Genomic DNA, 15,292 nt, shown 5'->3' with positions numbered 1-15,292 from the left:
TGATTGAAATGTGCATATTGTGATGAATACCTAAATGAATCACTACATTGTATTGAACAGTGTCAAGATAAAGGAGAAAATTAATTTCTTCTGTGTGAATGCGAGTGATATGGACACTAACAAATTTTCTCCACAGGATGGTAATAGTGTTTATCTTGTCACTGACACATTGTATGAAACTAATTTGCATAAAAATTAATAATTTTTTTATTGGTGGCATCAATTTAAATGATTTAAATGATTTATTGGAAAAAGGAAACACTTAATTAAAAAAGAAATCCTCTATCTTTTGTTGGCCGCCATCTTAACTTTTATTACAGCGGCGAATTTAAATTACTTGAAACTGCAAACTTTCAATATTCCGATGTGTAAGAAATAAATGTGCACCGGTGGTACTGAACTCTATTTATAAAAGAAGAAAATTAATCGAATTTTCTAAGAACAGTGCTGATGGTATTTATTGTTGAACAAGATTTCATTGCTGATGTATGTGGCCAAAATTAAACTACGCACGAATCACGGAGAAAAATATTTCTGGTAGCATACGTCAGTGTTGTGTACGGGTGGTATTCTGTGGTTCCTTTTCATGATCAATTTGCTAAGAATAATTAAATCCATCGAAGACAAAAAAATTATAAAGCTCTGATGTACGATCTGTAATTTTAGTGATACGAACACAGCTTACAGTCAACATTATTACACTACGTCAGGTGGAATTCTTGTGAATTTGAACAAAATAATTATCCGTGAGAAATTGTAGTTTGAAAAATGCATTATACATGTGTATAATATTGTCAATGTCATTTACAAAAACAAATCAATGCAACTGCTAAAAAAAAAAAAAAAAAAAACCAGAGTGAATTCGAACCGCATAATACCATAGAGTATCGTATCATCCATATTCATTGCACTTGTCGACGTTGATGACACACAAAAACCGCCACATCTGGAACCGCGCGACTTCTACGGTCGCAGGTTCGAATCCTGCCTCTGGCATGGCTGTGTGTGATGTCCTTAGTTTAGTTAGGTTTAAGTAGTTCTAAGTTCTAGGGGACTGATGACCTCAGATGTTAAGTCCCATAGTGCTCAGAGTCATTTGAACCATTTTTTTTTTCTTTTTAACGAGAAGTCGAGGGGCTGCCGAATATATAGGCAGTGTAAAGGGCACCACGGTCCATTACACTACGTCGGCTACGGGTTGTCTCTGGTAATGCCATCATTCTCGACTCAAAGTAATCGTCATTCTGAGGGTACAACGTTAACATTTAGATTTTATCTAAAAATGGTTCAAATGGCTCAGTGCACTATGGGACTTAACATCTGAGGTCATCAGTCCCCTAGACTTAGAACTACTTAAACATAACTAACCTAAGGATATCACACACATCCATGCCCGAGACAGGATTCGAACCTGCGACCGTAGAGGTCGTGCGGTTCCAGATTGAAGCGCCTAGAACCGCTCGGCCACACCGGCAGGCCAGATTTTATCTATTTAACAGCTTCCTCTTTTCTGTTAAAATGATTAGCCTCTCTATACATGCGAACATGATACTGCAATGCTTTCGATATGACGCTCGTCTCACTGAATTTCATTTCATGATCATCATCTTGGTAAACATGTTACACTAAGGCCCATTTATCCGTATGTCCTAGGCGGCAGCTCCTCTTGCTTTCAACTAGACGAGTATTAACAACTCTTCATGGTACCAATATTAACCAGTTCGTAACTACAAGGAATTTAATACACACCCGCTGTGGCGAAGGAGCAGTGTTTCAGCGGCGACAGCACCACTCTGGCCCTCGCTGGCTTCTGCCGCCATGCAAAAGCGCTGCTCTGTCTCTGCTAAAGTTTTGATTATTCTTCCTGTTTAACCTTTCCTCTTGATACGACTCGATAAAACGAATAATACTAGACAAATTTGGGGCCGCTCTATCGAATGGTCATTTAAAATTCCGAACTAAAACTAATTTGGTTTATAATGGGAAACAAACTTATCTTTTCGTCGACACTGGACGCCGTATGAAACACGTGATGTAAGGTGAAACTTCCTGGCAGATTAAAACTGTGTGCCGGACCGAGACTCGAAATCGGGACCTTTGCCTTTCGCGGGCAAGTGCTCTACCGTCTTTTTTTGTGCAATAATGTTTATTGAACAAACGTATATATATATATATATATATATATATATATATATATAATGCAACAGTTCTTCAAGGTACCATTTAAACATATACAAATGATTGTTGGTTGAACTAAAATATTAGAATAAAATTAAATATAACAAAATATAACATATTCTGTCTAGTTTGTCGGTAAGATCGATTTCGGGTGAGGGTGCTATGCGCGGTCACAATTTTGTTCAAAATGGTTCACATGGCTCTGAGCACTATGGGACTTAACTTCTTAGGTCATCAGTCCCCTAGAACTTAGAACTACTTAATAACCTAAGGACATCAAACACACATCCATGCCCGAGGCAGGATTCGAACCTGCGGTCGCGCTGTTACAGACTGTAGCGCCAAGAACCTCTCGGCCACCCCGGCCGGCCACAACTTTGTACCAGAAGTCAAGGACAGTATGCGGACCACTCTGAAAGACCTATTCTAAAGTCTGTCCTCGAAACCAGATGAGTGTATGGCGCTTAGCAAGAGGGTAGTGAAATGTTTGGGGCAACAACAAAACATCTGGGGTTACCGTCGTTGGCGGGACACGGAGGTAAAAGCCCACGATTCGTTGGATGAGGAGCCATACGTTTCGTTTGAGGGGGCACGTAATAAGGTGCTCGTCGGTGTCTTCGAGCTGACAGTCAGGGCAGAGTGGGGAGGTGGCCAGTCCTATGCGATAAAGTCGACTATTAGTCGGTAATTTGCTATAGACTAAAACATACCAGAGTGCAGACACAGACGACGGTAAAAAGGGTGCGTGTACACACCCCCAAACCGTTCGCCAGTTAATGTCACGGTGCTGGAGCACCATGGAATCGCAAGGGTTGGACAGCATAAACAATCGATAATAATATTTTGTACGGGGAGGACGGGTGACTGGAAGATCGGCCCGAACGTAGCTAAGTTCTATGAAACAATTGGCGACGTGGTACAATAATGGAGAAATAGGTGCCACATTGATCAGTGGATCGAGTCTGAGCTACCCAAGCAAGACTCACGCCCCGTCCTCACACGTCTCCTGGTTCGCAGGAGAGCTTCTGTAAAGTTTGGAAAGTAGGAGACGAGATACTAGCAGAAGTAAAGGTGTGAGGACGAGGCGTGAGTCGTGCTTGGGTAGCTCAGACGGTAGAGCACTTGCCGGCGAAAGGCAAAGATCCTAGTTCGAGTCTCGCTCCAGTACACAGTTTTAATCTGCCAGTAAGTTTCATATCGGCGCACACTTCGCTGCAGAGTGAAAATCTCATTCTACCTGATGTAAGGTATTTGCTGCTCGATGATAAAACGAAATTGTAAATATCTGCCGCAACGTCAAAGAAAATGCCCCTAACAACCCACTGGAGAGACACCTGATGTATACTGTAACTTGGTAACCTCCTTGATGCTAGTCAATTGTCAGGATGAGCATTACTGTAAAGGGCATTTGATTCTAAAGCATTATGTCAGGTTGAAAACACTAAATAAATTACTTTTCCTCTCTCAACAACATGTGGGCAGGGTGGGTTCTTCCTTGGCTTGGGTATGAGGTAGAATGAAACAGCATTTTTACATAAGATAACTTTTATTGAAAAATTTGTACAATGGTTTCCTTACTGGATTGTTCTGGCTGGGAGAGCCGCAGCTGTGTCGTTTGTGAAGCCTTCTGCTGCGTGAGCGGCGGCGTCTGATTACGCCTGGCGGTGTGTACCTCGTGTCGCTGTTTCGCCCAGTTGACTGGAGACGCGCATCGTGAGGTGGCCTGTTTAATTACTGAGAACGAAGTCGTGAATCGGATGGTGATAACTTGGATGTGACGTCCCAGTGTTTCTCTTTTCTATGCGGCCGCATGTGTCAGTGTTGTGTGTCGGCCAGCAGAGGGGCGCGGCGTGGGAAGGACAGTGTCCCGGACTCGAACAACGGACTGCAGCTTGCCAGTCTACGGCTGTCAGATCTTCATCACCAGCTCACAGGTGACTGCTGATGTGCGGCCATCTCCTTCCCGTCCTCACGAGTCACCCAGGCACGTAAAAATCAGTCTTCAAATACCTTCTAACTTCTGTTTTCTGGCGGCGAGGCTGCTGCTTGCTATTCCATTACAGCGGCGGACTTGGTGCTTCTGTGTACGATGACGGTCTTCAGCACCGACTGAACTGTACTGGAACTGAACTCGAACCAAAACTGAACTGTAAACTACTGTCGGGCCCACTGCGTCTCGCGTATTTATTTACTTCAGTTCACTGGAGGTGAATGACTTCACAGTCATTGCCTCTTCTGTCACGTTGAAAAGCTTCTCGAAGAATCTTCTTAACGTCGGTCATTGGCTCTTGGAAAGTAGGCGAGGGCCTTTAATCACATGTGACAATTGAGAAACACGTGAGCCGGTCGGGCGATGCCCTGACGGCTGAATCGACAGCTTCTGCTTATGTGGGGATGGTGATGGCTTCTCCTGAACATACTGACTTGCAAGAGCCGGCCGTTGCCACTGCTGCTCTGCCTGCTGTTTGCCAGTGTGTAACTCTTCTAAACTAAACTAAGTTTTTCATTTATTTTCTAATTTCTACTTCACTTCACATTGATTTCACTAATTTATTTACCTATCTTAAGTACTACTCAACAATACATTAGTGCGACCTCCTAATACCGTGTCGGACCTCGTTTTGCCCGACGTAGTGCGGTAACTCGAAGTGGCAGAGACTCAACAAGTCATCGGAAGTTCCCTGCATAATTATTGAGCCGTGCTGCCTCTATAGCCTTCCATAACTGCGAAAGTGTTCCTGGTGCAGGATTTTGTGCGTGAACTGACCTTTAGATGATGTCCCATAAAAGTTCAATGGGATTCATATCGGGCGACATGTGTGACCAAATCATTCACTCCCAGTTGTCCAGAACGTTCTTCAGACCAATCTCGAACAAATGTGGTCCGATGACAAGGCGCATTGCCATCCATAAAAAATCCATCGTTGTTTGGGAACATGAAGTCCATGAATAACTGTAAATTGTCTCCAAGTAGCCGAATATAGCTGTTTCCAGCCAATGATCTGCGTAGGTACAATCTACACCATTGTGCAGCCGCCATCGGCTTGCACAGTGCCTTATTGACAACTTGGGTCCATGGCTTCATGGGGTCAGCGCCTCGAACCCTAGTATCAGCTCTTACCACCTAAAATGGGGACTCAACTGACCAGTCTCGTTTTTCCAGTCATCTAGGGTCCACTCAACATCGTCACGAGCCCAGGAGGCTGTGTGGCGTGGACTGGACGGTTCTTTAGGTTAGAAGGCCTCGGGAAAGTACGGGGTGGGCTGCAATCTCAAAGGGTGCATGGCAAATACAAGACGTGCTTGCATCAAGGAACAGTCGGAACTCTAGTTGTAAATTGTTGTAGTTGTGCTGGGAAAGTCCCTGAGCTTCAAACGCTAATAGAAAGCACAGAAGCTGAAATCGTTATAGGTACAGAAAGCTGGCTAAAGCCTGAAATAAGTTCTGCAGAAATTTTTACGAAGTCTCAGACGGTGTTCAGGAAATATGAATTTGGCAGAATTGGTGGTGGAGTGTTTGTGTCTGTCAGTAGTGGTTTTATCTTGTAGTGAAGTCGAAGTAGATACTCAGTGCGAATTGGTATGGGTGGAGGTTATACTTAACAGCCGAACTAAGTTAATAATTGGCTCCTTCTACCGACCCCCAGACTCCGATGATATAGTTGCTGAACAGTTCAGAGAAAATTTGAGTCTCGCAACAAATAAATACCCCACTCATACTGTTGTAGTTGGTGGGGACTTTAACCTTCCCTCTATATGTTGGCAAAAATACTTGTAGGCAGAAAACATCTTCCGAGATTGTCCTAAATGCTTTCTCCGCAAATTATTTCGAGCAGTTAGTCCACGAACCCACACGAATTGTAAATGGTTGCGAAAACACACTTGACCTCTTAGCCACAAACAATCCAGAGGTAATAGAGAGCATCATGACTGATACAGGGATTAGTGATCACAAGGTCGTTGTAGCTAGGCTCAATACCGTTTCTTACAAACCCACCAGAAACAAACCCAAAATAATTCTATTTAAAAAAGCGGATAAAGTGTCACTAGAAGCCTTCCTAAGAGACAATCTCCATTCCTTCCGAACTAACTATGCAAATGTAGACGAGATGTGGCTCAAATTCAAAGATATGGTAGTAACAGCAATTGAGAGATTCATACCTCATAAACTGGTAAGAGATGGAACTGATCCCCCATGGTACACAAAACAGGTCCGAACGCTGTTGCAGAGGCAACGGAAAAAGCATGCGAAGGTCAGAAGAACGCGAAATCCTGAAGATTGGCTAAAATTTACAGATGCGAGAGATTTGGCACGGACTTCAGTGCGAGATGCCTTTAATAGGGTCCACAACGAAACATTGTCTCGAAATTTGGTAGAAAATCCGAAGAAATTCTGGTCGTATGTAAAGTACACAAGCGGCAAGACGCAGTCAATACCTTCGCTACGCAGTGCCGATGGTACTGTTACCAACGACTGTGCCGCTCAAGAGAAGTTATTGAACGCAGTTTTCCTAAATTCCTTCACTAGGGAAGACGAATCGAATATTCCAGAATCTGAAACACGAACAGCTGCTAGCATGAGTCTCTTAGAAGTAGATACCTTAGGGGTTTGCGAAGCAACTCAAATCGCTTGTTACGGGCAAGTCTTCAGGTCCAGATTGTATACCGATTAGGTTCCTTTCAGATTACGCTGATACAATAGCTCCCTACTTAGCAATCATATACAACCGCTCGCTCACCGATAGATCTGTACCTACAGATTGGAAAATTGCGCAGGTTGCACCAGTGTTTAAGAAGGGTAGTAGGAGTAATCCATCGAACTACAGACCTACATCATTGACGTCGGTTTGCAGTAGGGTTTTGGAGCATATACTGTATTCAAACATTATGAATCACCTCGAAGGGAACGATCTATTGATACGTAATCAGCATGGTTTCAGAAAACATCGTTCTTGTGCAACGCAGCTAGCTCTTTATTCGCACGAAGTAATGGCCGCTATCGACAGGGGATCTCAGGTTGATTTCGTATTTCTGGATTTCCGGAAAGCTTTTGACAGCGTTCCTCACAAGCGACTTCTAATCAAGCTGCGGGCCTATGGCGTATCGTCTCAGTTGTGCGACTGGATTCGTGATTTCCTGTCAGGAAGGTCGCAGTTCGTAGTAATAGACGGCAAATCATCGAGTAAAACTGAAGTGATGTCAGGTGTTCTCCAGGGAAGCGTCCTGGCACCTCTGATGTTCCTGATGTATATAAATGACCTGGGTGACAATGTGAGCAGTTCTCTTAGGTTGTTTGCAGATGATGCTGCAATTTACCATCTACTAAGGTCATCCGAAGACCAGTATCAGTTGCAAAGCGATTTAGAAAAGATTGCTGTATGGTGTGGCAGGTGGCAGTTGACGCTAAATAACGAAAAGTGTGAGGTGATCCACATGAGTTCCAAAAGAAATCCGTTGGAATTCGATTACTCGATAAATAGTACAATTCTCAAGGCTGTCAATTCAACTAAGTACGTGGGTGTTAAAATTACGAACAACGTCAGTTGGAAAAACCACATAGATAATATTGTGGGGAAGGCGAGCCAAAGGTTGCGTTTCATTGGCAGGACACTTAGAAGATGCAACAAGTCCACCAAAGAGACAGCTTACACTACACTCGTTCGTCCTCTGTTAGAATATTGCTGCGCGGTGTGGGATCCTTACTAGGTGGGATTGACGGAGGACATCGAAAGGGTGCAAAAAAGGGCAGCTCGTTTTCTATTATCACGTAGTAGGGGAGAGAGTGTGGCAGATATGATACGCGAATTGGGATGGAAGTCATTACAGCAAAGACGTTTTTCGTCGCGGCGAGATCTATTTACGAAATTTCAGTCACCAACTTTCTCTTCCGAATGCGAAAATACACTCCTGGAAATTGAAATAAGAACACCGTGAATTCATTGTCCCAGGAAGGGGAAACTTTATTGACACATTCCTGGGGTCAGATACATCACATGATCACACTGACAGAACCACAGGCACATAGACACAGGCAACAGAGCATGCACAATGTCGGCACTAGTACAGTGTATATCCACCTTTCGCAGCAATGCAGGCTGCTATTCTCCCATGGAGACGATCGTAGAGATGCTGGATGTAGTCCTGTGGAACGGCTTGCCATGCCATTTCCACCTGGCGCCTCAGTTGGACCAGCGTTCGTGCTGGACGTGCAGACCGCGTGAGACGACGCTTCATCCAGTCCCAAACATGCTCAATGGGGGACAGATCCGGAGATCTTGCTGGCCAGGGTAGTTGACTTACACCTTCTAGAGCACGTTGGGTGGCACGGGATACATGCGGACGTGCATTGTCCTGTTGGAACAGCAAGTTCCCTTGCCGGTCTAGGAATGGTAGAACGATGGGTTCGATGACGGTTTGGATGTACCGTGCACTATTCAGTGTCCCCTCGACGATCACCAGTGGTGTACGGCCAGTGTAGGAGATCGCTCCCCACACCATGATGCCGGGTGTTGGCCCTGTGTGCCTCGGTCGTATGCAGTCCTGATTGTGGCGCTCACCTGCACGGCGCCAAACACGCATACGACCATCATTGGCACCAAGGCGGAAGCGACTCTCATCGCTGAAGACGACACGTCTCCATTCGTCCCTCCATTCACGCCTGTCGCGACACCACTGGAGGCGGGCTGCACGATGTTGGGGCGTGAGCGGAAGACGGCCTAACGGTGTGCGGGACCGTAGCCCAGCTTCATGGAGACGGTTGCGAATGGTCCTCGCCGATACCCCAGGAGCAACAGTGTCCCTAATTTGCTGGGAAGTGGCGGTGCGGTCCCCTACGGCACTGCGTAGGATCCTACGGTCTTGGCGTGCATCCGTGCGTCGCTGCGGTCCGGTCCCAGGTCGACGGGCACGTGCACCTTCCGCCGACCACTGGCGACAACATCGATGTACTGTGCAGACCTCACGCCCCACGTGTTGAGCAATTCGGCGGTACGTCCACCCGGCCTCCCGCATGCCCACTATACGCCCTCGCTCAAAGTCCGTCAACTGCACATACGGTTCACGTCCACGCTGTCGCGGTATGCTACCAGTGTTAAAGACTGCGATGGAGCTCCGTATGCCACGGCAAACTGGCTGACACTGACGGCGGCGGTGCACAAATGCTGCGCAGCTAGCGCCATTCAACGGCCAACACCGCGGTTCCTGGTGTGTCCGCTGTGCCGTGCGTGTGATCATTGCTTGTACAGCCCTCTCGCAGTGTCCGGAGCAAGTATGGTGGGTCTGACACACCGGTGTCAATGTGTTCTTTTTTCCATTTCCAGGAGTGTAAAATAAGAGAAATCAGAGCTCGAACAGAAAGGTTTAGGTGTTCGTTTTTCCCGCGCGCTGTTCGGGAGGGGAATGGTAGAGAGGTAGTATGATTGTGGTTCGACGAACCCTCTGCCAAGCACTTAAATGTGAATTGCAGAGTAGTCATGTAGATGTAGATGTAGTGTACGTGAGCAGAAGTGACCTCATGGTTACATGTGCATTATCGGCATCTTGGACCTTTAGAGTAGCCTATATATAAAGGGAGCTTTGACAGCAGGTCGCTCTGTAACATAGTGGATGTCTGAGGGTGTTGGGGAGGTGAAATTGTATCTGTGGTGGGTCGAACTGTTTCTTTTGTACAATATTTGTAACCTGTGCAGGGTGGAGATACTCTCATACACATCTCTTGAATCAGCGTCGTTATGCAATTCAGCATGTGACGTGCGGGAGATTAGGTTAACTCGCCCTAAATATAGAACTTAACGATGCGAGGCTGGCATCTTCCAAAGGTTGGCCCTTATCTTTTAAGCCACGTCCTGGCTAACTAAGTGAGCTGAACTCTTCTGTACTGGTGACAGAGGTGAAACCGTGTGTGTTCAGTTTGGAGGAGGGTTCAAACGAACAACCCATGGGTTGAACACGCTCTGTGATTTTCCAAGTTCTAGTTTGTGCTTCTTGCTAAGGGCAAGAGTGTGTGTGTATCATCTGTCAGAATACAGATGCAAAAAGTACTTCAAAGGATGCAACTAATATTAAACCTACATGAAACCTTCTGAAAGCAGCAACAGAACACCAAGCAGTGGCATCTCCTAATTTGTATCTTAAGACGTTGGAAAACAAAAAAATTCTCTATTATGCTTTACACATTAGCCCTCTTTTTGTGAAAATCAGAGGTAACTCATTTGTGAGGCCAAATGACGTTAAATGCTGGGAAGCTCCCAGTGCTGTGTCGGTAAGCGCAATGCTTGTTCCCGAGTCATGACCCAGCGTAGGTCACAGAAGGGAGGACATGTTTATAACTAAATGAAATGGACGCGGTGGTGTTTCGATTCTTGGAGGCATGTATAAAGAACAATGAGTTTAACTAAGAAATCCATATGTCAGGTCCTTTTAATGCCGTAATGCAGATCGTTACTGTATAATTAATAAAATAAGACAAAGAAAACGGTTTCCAGGAGAGTTGAACATACAGGATGGGCTCTATATGTATCGAGGACATGCATAGAAACAACCAAACCCTTATAGACAACAAATTTCGCAACACTGGAACGCAAGATTATTGTTCTTAGGTCTAAACTTATGGCTACAGTAAGACTACAAAAATTAATTATGTTTGGTGGAAGACAACAATAATGTGTGGACATCGATGCTCTCTCTCTCTCTTTCTCTTGCGATAAATAAATATTGAAAACAGTTGAACTCCCAAAAAATTATTATTTAAAAAAGAATTATTTAAATGAACTGAGGACATAGCTGTGAAGCTTTTTGGTGAATGTGAATTGTCAGCTCTACAATCAAGCCAAAATACGATATAACTCATGTCAGCAGTCTTCTTAGTCAGGTGAAGGCGACGCAGAGAGGGAGGAACCTGTAGCAACTGTACCGCGGCGTGTAACGAGATGTTGACGATGAGTGTGCGAATGGGTGCTGCTAAGTGTCGTATTCTTCCTACAGCAACAGCTAAGTACACAGCTCTCAGGATTGGCTGTAACGAACATCGGCTGGTCAGTTGGCGTCGCTATTGGGCCGACAACCATCTTTTCATTGGAAGTGCCATTGTGAGCGTGTGTCCATCTCCGCAGTTGAAGTGAACGTCACCAGAATTTTATTTTGATGCTGGATACCACATCGACTACAGAATGTGTGTCACCTTGTCCAGTGGGTGTGTTGACTGCAGGAGTGCAGGGGTGGACGGACAAAGCAAGGGTGTACATTGGTGCCATGTGTGTCCCATAGCTAGCGGCATATAAAACATATATGTGGAGGTCTTACACTGCTAGCTAGGGCATAACCACCTATGGTAAACTAACATACGCAAACAGCGACAAACGTCGGTAAGCCTCTGCATATCAGCAACACTGACTGGCAACTACCAGCTGCTATTAGAGCCGACCAACAGGCCACAGCAGGGACACCGACGAGCTCGCCCACAGACGCACGAACAATCTCCCAACACTCCCTCACACTGTGCCTCCGGTATATGACCTATCGGACACAAGACCGATAACAAACATAACTGTTGCAGGTTGCAGGACGCTGAACGAGGACTCTGTACCAGCACCCAGCGCCAGCCGCCGAGCAGCACAAACGCACAACGTCAAGGTATCGACATGCATGATACCCACTACTAACAAAGCCTATCCTTGCACAACCTATCGCAGGCAGCAAGACAACCGCTACTGCTCTTGCCGCCCGACCTAACTTTCGCAGAGGTTTTTTTTTCCCTTGGCTCTTGCCTTGGCACTTTTTTTCCTCTGCCCTTCAAACCGCTACCCTTCGTCAGATTTCGACCAATCTATCTCCAGATGAGCGCGTATTAATGGTTAATCCTAACCAGACGTACGCAAACATCGCAGTACCCACATCCTGCGACACCTCACTTTAGTGAATACTAACCCTTATGCAGAGATGGCAGTAGACCTTTTGTGTTGGCCATCATGCCGGTGTGGGCGTGGAGGGGCTCCACCTCTATTAAAAATCTTACAGTGTTCGTAATAATTTTGAAATATTATCAATGAAGAAGAATTAAACCAAAACAGTCGATGTAATTTTAACAGCTAAAATAAATGAAGAAACCAAAAGCACTGAAGAAGTCTAAATAACATTATTTGAGTCCGCAGCTCGTGGTCGTGCGGTAGTGTTCTCGCTTCCCGCGCCCGGGTTCCCGGGTTCGATTCCCGGTGGGGTCAGGGATTTTCTCTGCCTCGTGATGACTGGGTGTTCTGTGATGTCCTTAGGTTAGTTAGGTTTAAGTAGTTCTAAGTTCTAGGGGACTGATGACCATAGATGTTAAGTCCCGTAGTGCTCAGAGCCATTTGAACTATTTTTTTTTAGCATTATTTGAACTCAAAATCTATCCATCTTTCCTTCTGCATAAATTTCTTAGGTACTGCTTCACGGAAGCTGGATTTGTCCTCACATAAGTTGGCAAATAATTATTTCTCGTTGGATATAAGACTTAAGTTATTCATCCGGTTCTGCGTTTGAGTAGATTGGCAGTGGGGGTGTACCCTCTTCAATGATGAGAATGATCTCTCGACAGATGATGCTGTGGAAGGAATTGTTGAGACAATCAATACTCATTTGTATATTTCTGTAAATTCACTCATTAAATTAATCTCCAATAGATAATTTACAATTTGAATTGGTGTTTTGTCGAACTCTTCGTTAGAAGCATACCATACACGAAGTTCGTTCTGGAGATTGAAAACACAGCTATAAATATAGTTCACTTTATACAATAACTCGTTGGACAATTCTCTCTTTTTTCAATGCATTTATCCAATTAAGATACTCCAGCTTTCCAAACTCTGCAAATCTAATGTTTAATTGATTGTTGACGTTATCAATAATTTCGTAATAAATTCACCTGAAATTACAATGAAATGAACACCCTTAGCTGCTTACAGGCATTGACACTCGTCAACGGGGACAGATGAAAATGTGTGCCCCGACCGGGATTCGAAGCCGGGATCTCTTGCTTCATTTCTGGCGCTCTATCCATCTGAGCCCCCGAGGACACAGAGGATAGCGCGACTGCAGGGATTTATCTCTGGCACGCCTCCCGCGAAACCCACATTCTCAACGTATTGTCCCGCACTACATTCGTAGTGCCCCCGCCGATTATACTAATTACTCGCGGCGCGTTGCCGATTCCCGTAAGTGTTCGGGCACTGTTTGTGCATTCGCACAGAAGAAGAAGATGGTCAAGTGGCCGGTGAGCCTTAACTATATATATACTAAATGGTATCTTTTCTTTCGGACATGTCCGGAAGAACAGATACCATCTTAGTATAAATTCACCTGAAATTAGCTTGCTGTGCTTCAATGTTCAGTTTTCTCTTTTTTATTTGAATCACAGTTAACAAACGAGGACCACACTGCTTCGAATTCTTTCTTTCCTTTTGCATTTCCTTTTGAAATTCTGTAATTTCGAAGTGGCATACAAAATGTGAATGCTTTTGGATTGAAATCCACTAAACGAAACATTTGAATGAACAAGGAAGTTGGATAACACCTATATTAGAAATATGTTCTGGAAATCCTTCAGGAAGCTACAAAATCCATTTGCGGTCATTGCAATAACATGGCCAAACTTTCTACTTTCATTAACATATTCTAAGAACTTTATCAATGCTCCTCTGTTTTCGTAGACTGTATGGATAAGTCTAGAGATGGACAAAGATGGTAGTTTTCGGGACATGAACGTTGAAATCTCATGTAACCTCTTAGAAGAATGAGAATAGTAGTGCATAAATAGAGCCGCAGGATCTTTTCCCAAAACTTTACTTTGGGGTCCATCGAGGTGGCTATTCATGATAGCAGCGTCATCATAGGTTCGGGCAATTAGTTTATCCCTACAGTTATATTGTTCCATTATCGTCCACTACTTATTTCTGTGAAACTGAAAGATAACTGAACGCAATTAATAACTGTGATTTTTATTGCTTCCATCTGGTGTTTGATGAAGCATAATAGCCACAAAATCCGTATTTTTAATTTGGTTACGGATTTCATCTCTCAAAACATCAACTATTGCATTTATTAAATAACTTTGAATGCTTGTCTATGTGCCGTGGAAAACCGTAGACGTTACTAAATTTTCTTTCAGAGAAAGGATGAAACTCGACATTTTCAAGAATAATTTCCATGTAATTTCAAGAAATTCCATGTAATTTCCTTTGTTCGTACATTGTGAATTTTCATCATGGCCTCGAAAGGGTAGTTTCTGTTCCACTAAATAGCAAACAACGTTAATTAATCTGTTCAGAATTACCCTGGTCTTTCTTACCTTCTCAATGTGCAGTTCTACTTCTACCCTTCGTTGAGAGGGTCAGATCTAAGAGGGCGTGCAATAAATCTGTTGTACGCTAAAAAAAGTGGAAAGATGAAATTCAGGCTCATCACGTTTTGCAGTGTTAAGATTTAAATCAGAATACCCTTGATTATTCAAAATAGATTTCTTTGTAGCAAATAACAGACAGGTCCAATAACGAAATCCGTCGAAACCAGTCTGATAACTCGTACAACTCCTTACGAAAATGATTCGCAGATCCCTTTCCAGTGAAACAATATTTTGCCTTTACACGCGTTGATACTGTCAAGTTAGGTCATGGTCTGCCGTTGTCCATAACTTGTTTCTTCTCTGTGTAAGATAGTAATGGAAAAGGACTGAGTAATAGTTTTTGCAGAGTTTTTCACAACGTGTATCAAACCTACAGCAATCTACACGTACGCAAGAAACGCAAGACGTACACAACACAACGTCCTGGCTGCGGAGTGGGCAACCAGTGGACGGAGCTGACGCATGCGCAGGGATATAGCGGCGAAGCCGTGCCAACGTCTTAGCTCATGTTTAGCGTATAGCACACTGCCAGGGGCTCTGCTGTCGATGGACAGTTGAGTTGAAGTATTATCCAGCAAAATCACAGACATAGCTCGTGGTCTTGCGGTGGCGTTCTCGCATCTCGCGCACGGATTCTCGGGTTCGATTCCCGGCGGGGTCATGAATTTTCCCTGCCTCGTGATAACTGGGTATTGTGTGTTCTTGATCATCATTGACTCGCAAGTCGCCAAAGTGGCGTCA

The sequence above is a fragment of the Schistocerca cancellata genome, chromosome 8 (assembly GCF_023864275.1).
Source record: "Schistocerca cancellata isolate TAMUIC-IGC-003103 chromosome 8, iqSchCanc2.1, whole genome shotgun sequence".
In the NCBI taxonomy this organism is placed as follows: domain Eukaryota; kingdom Metazoa; phylum Arthropoda; class Insecta; order Orthoptera; family Acrididae; genus Schistocerca; species Schistocerca cancellata.
This window is presented reverse-complemented; position numbering follows the sequence as displayed.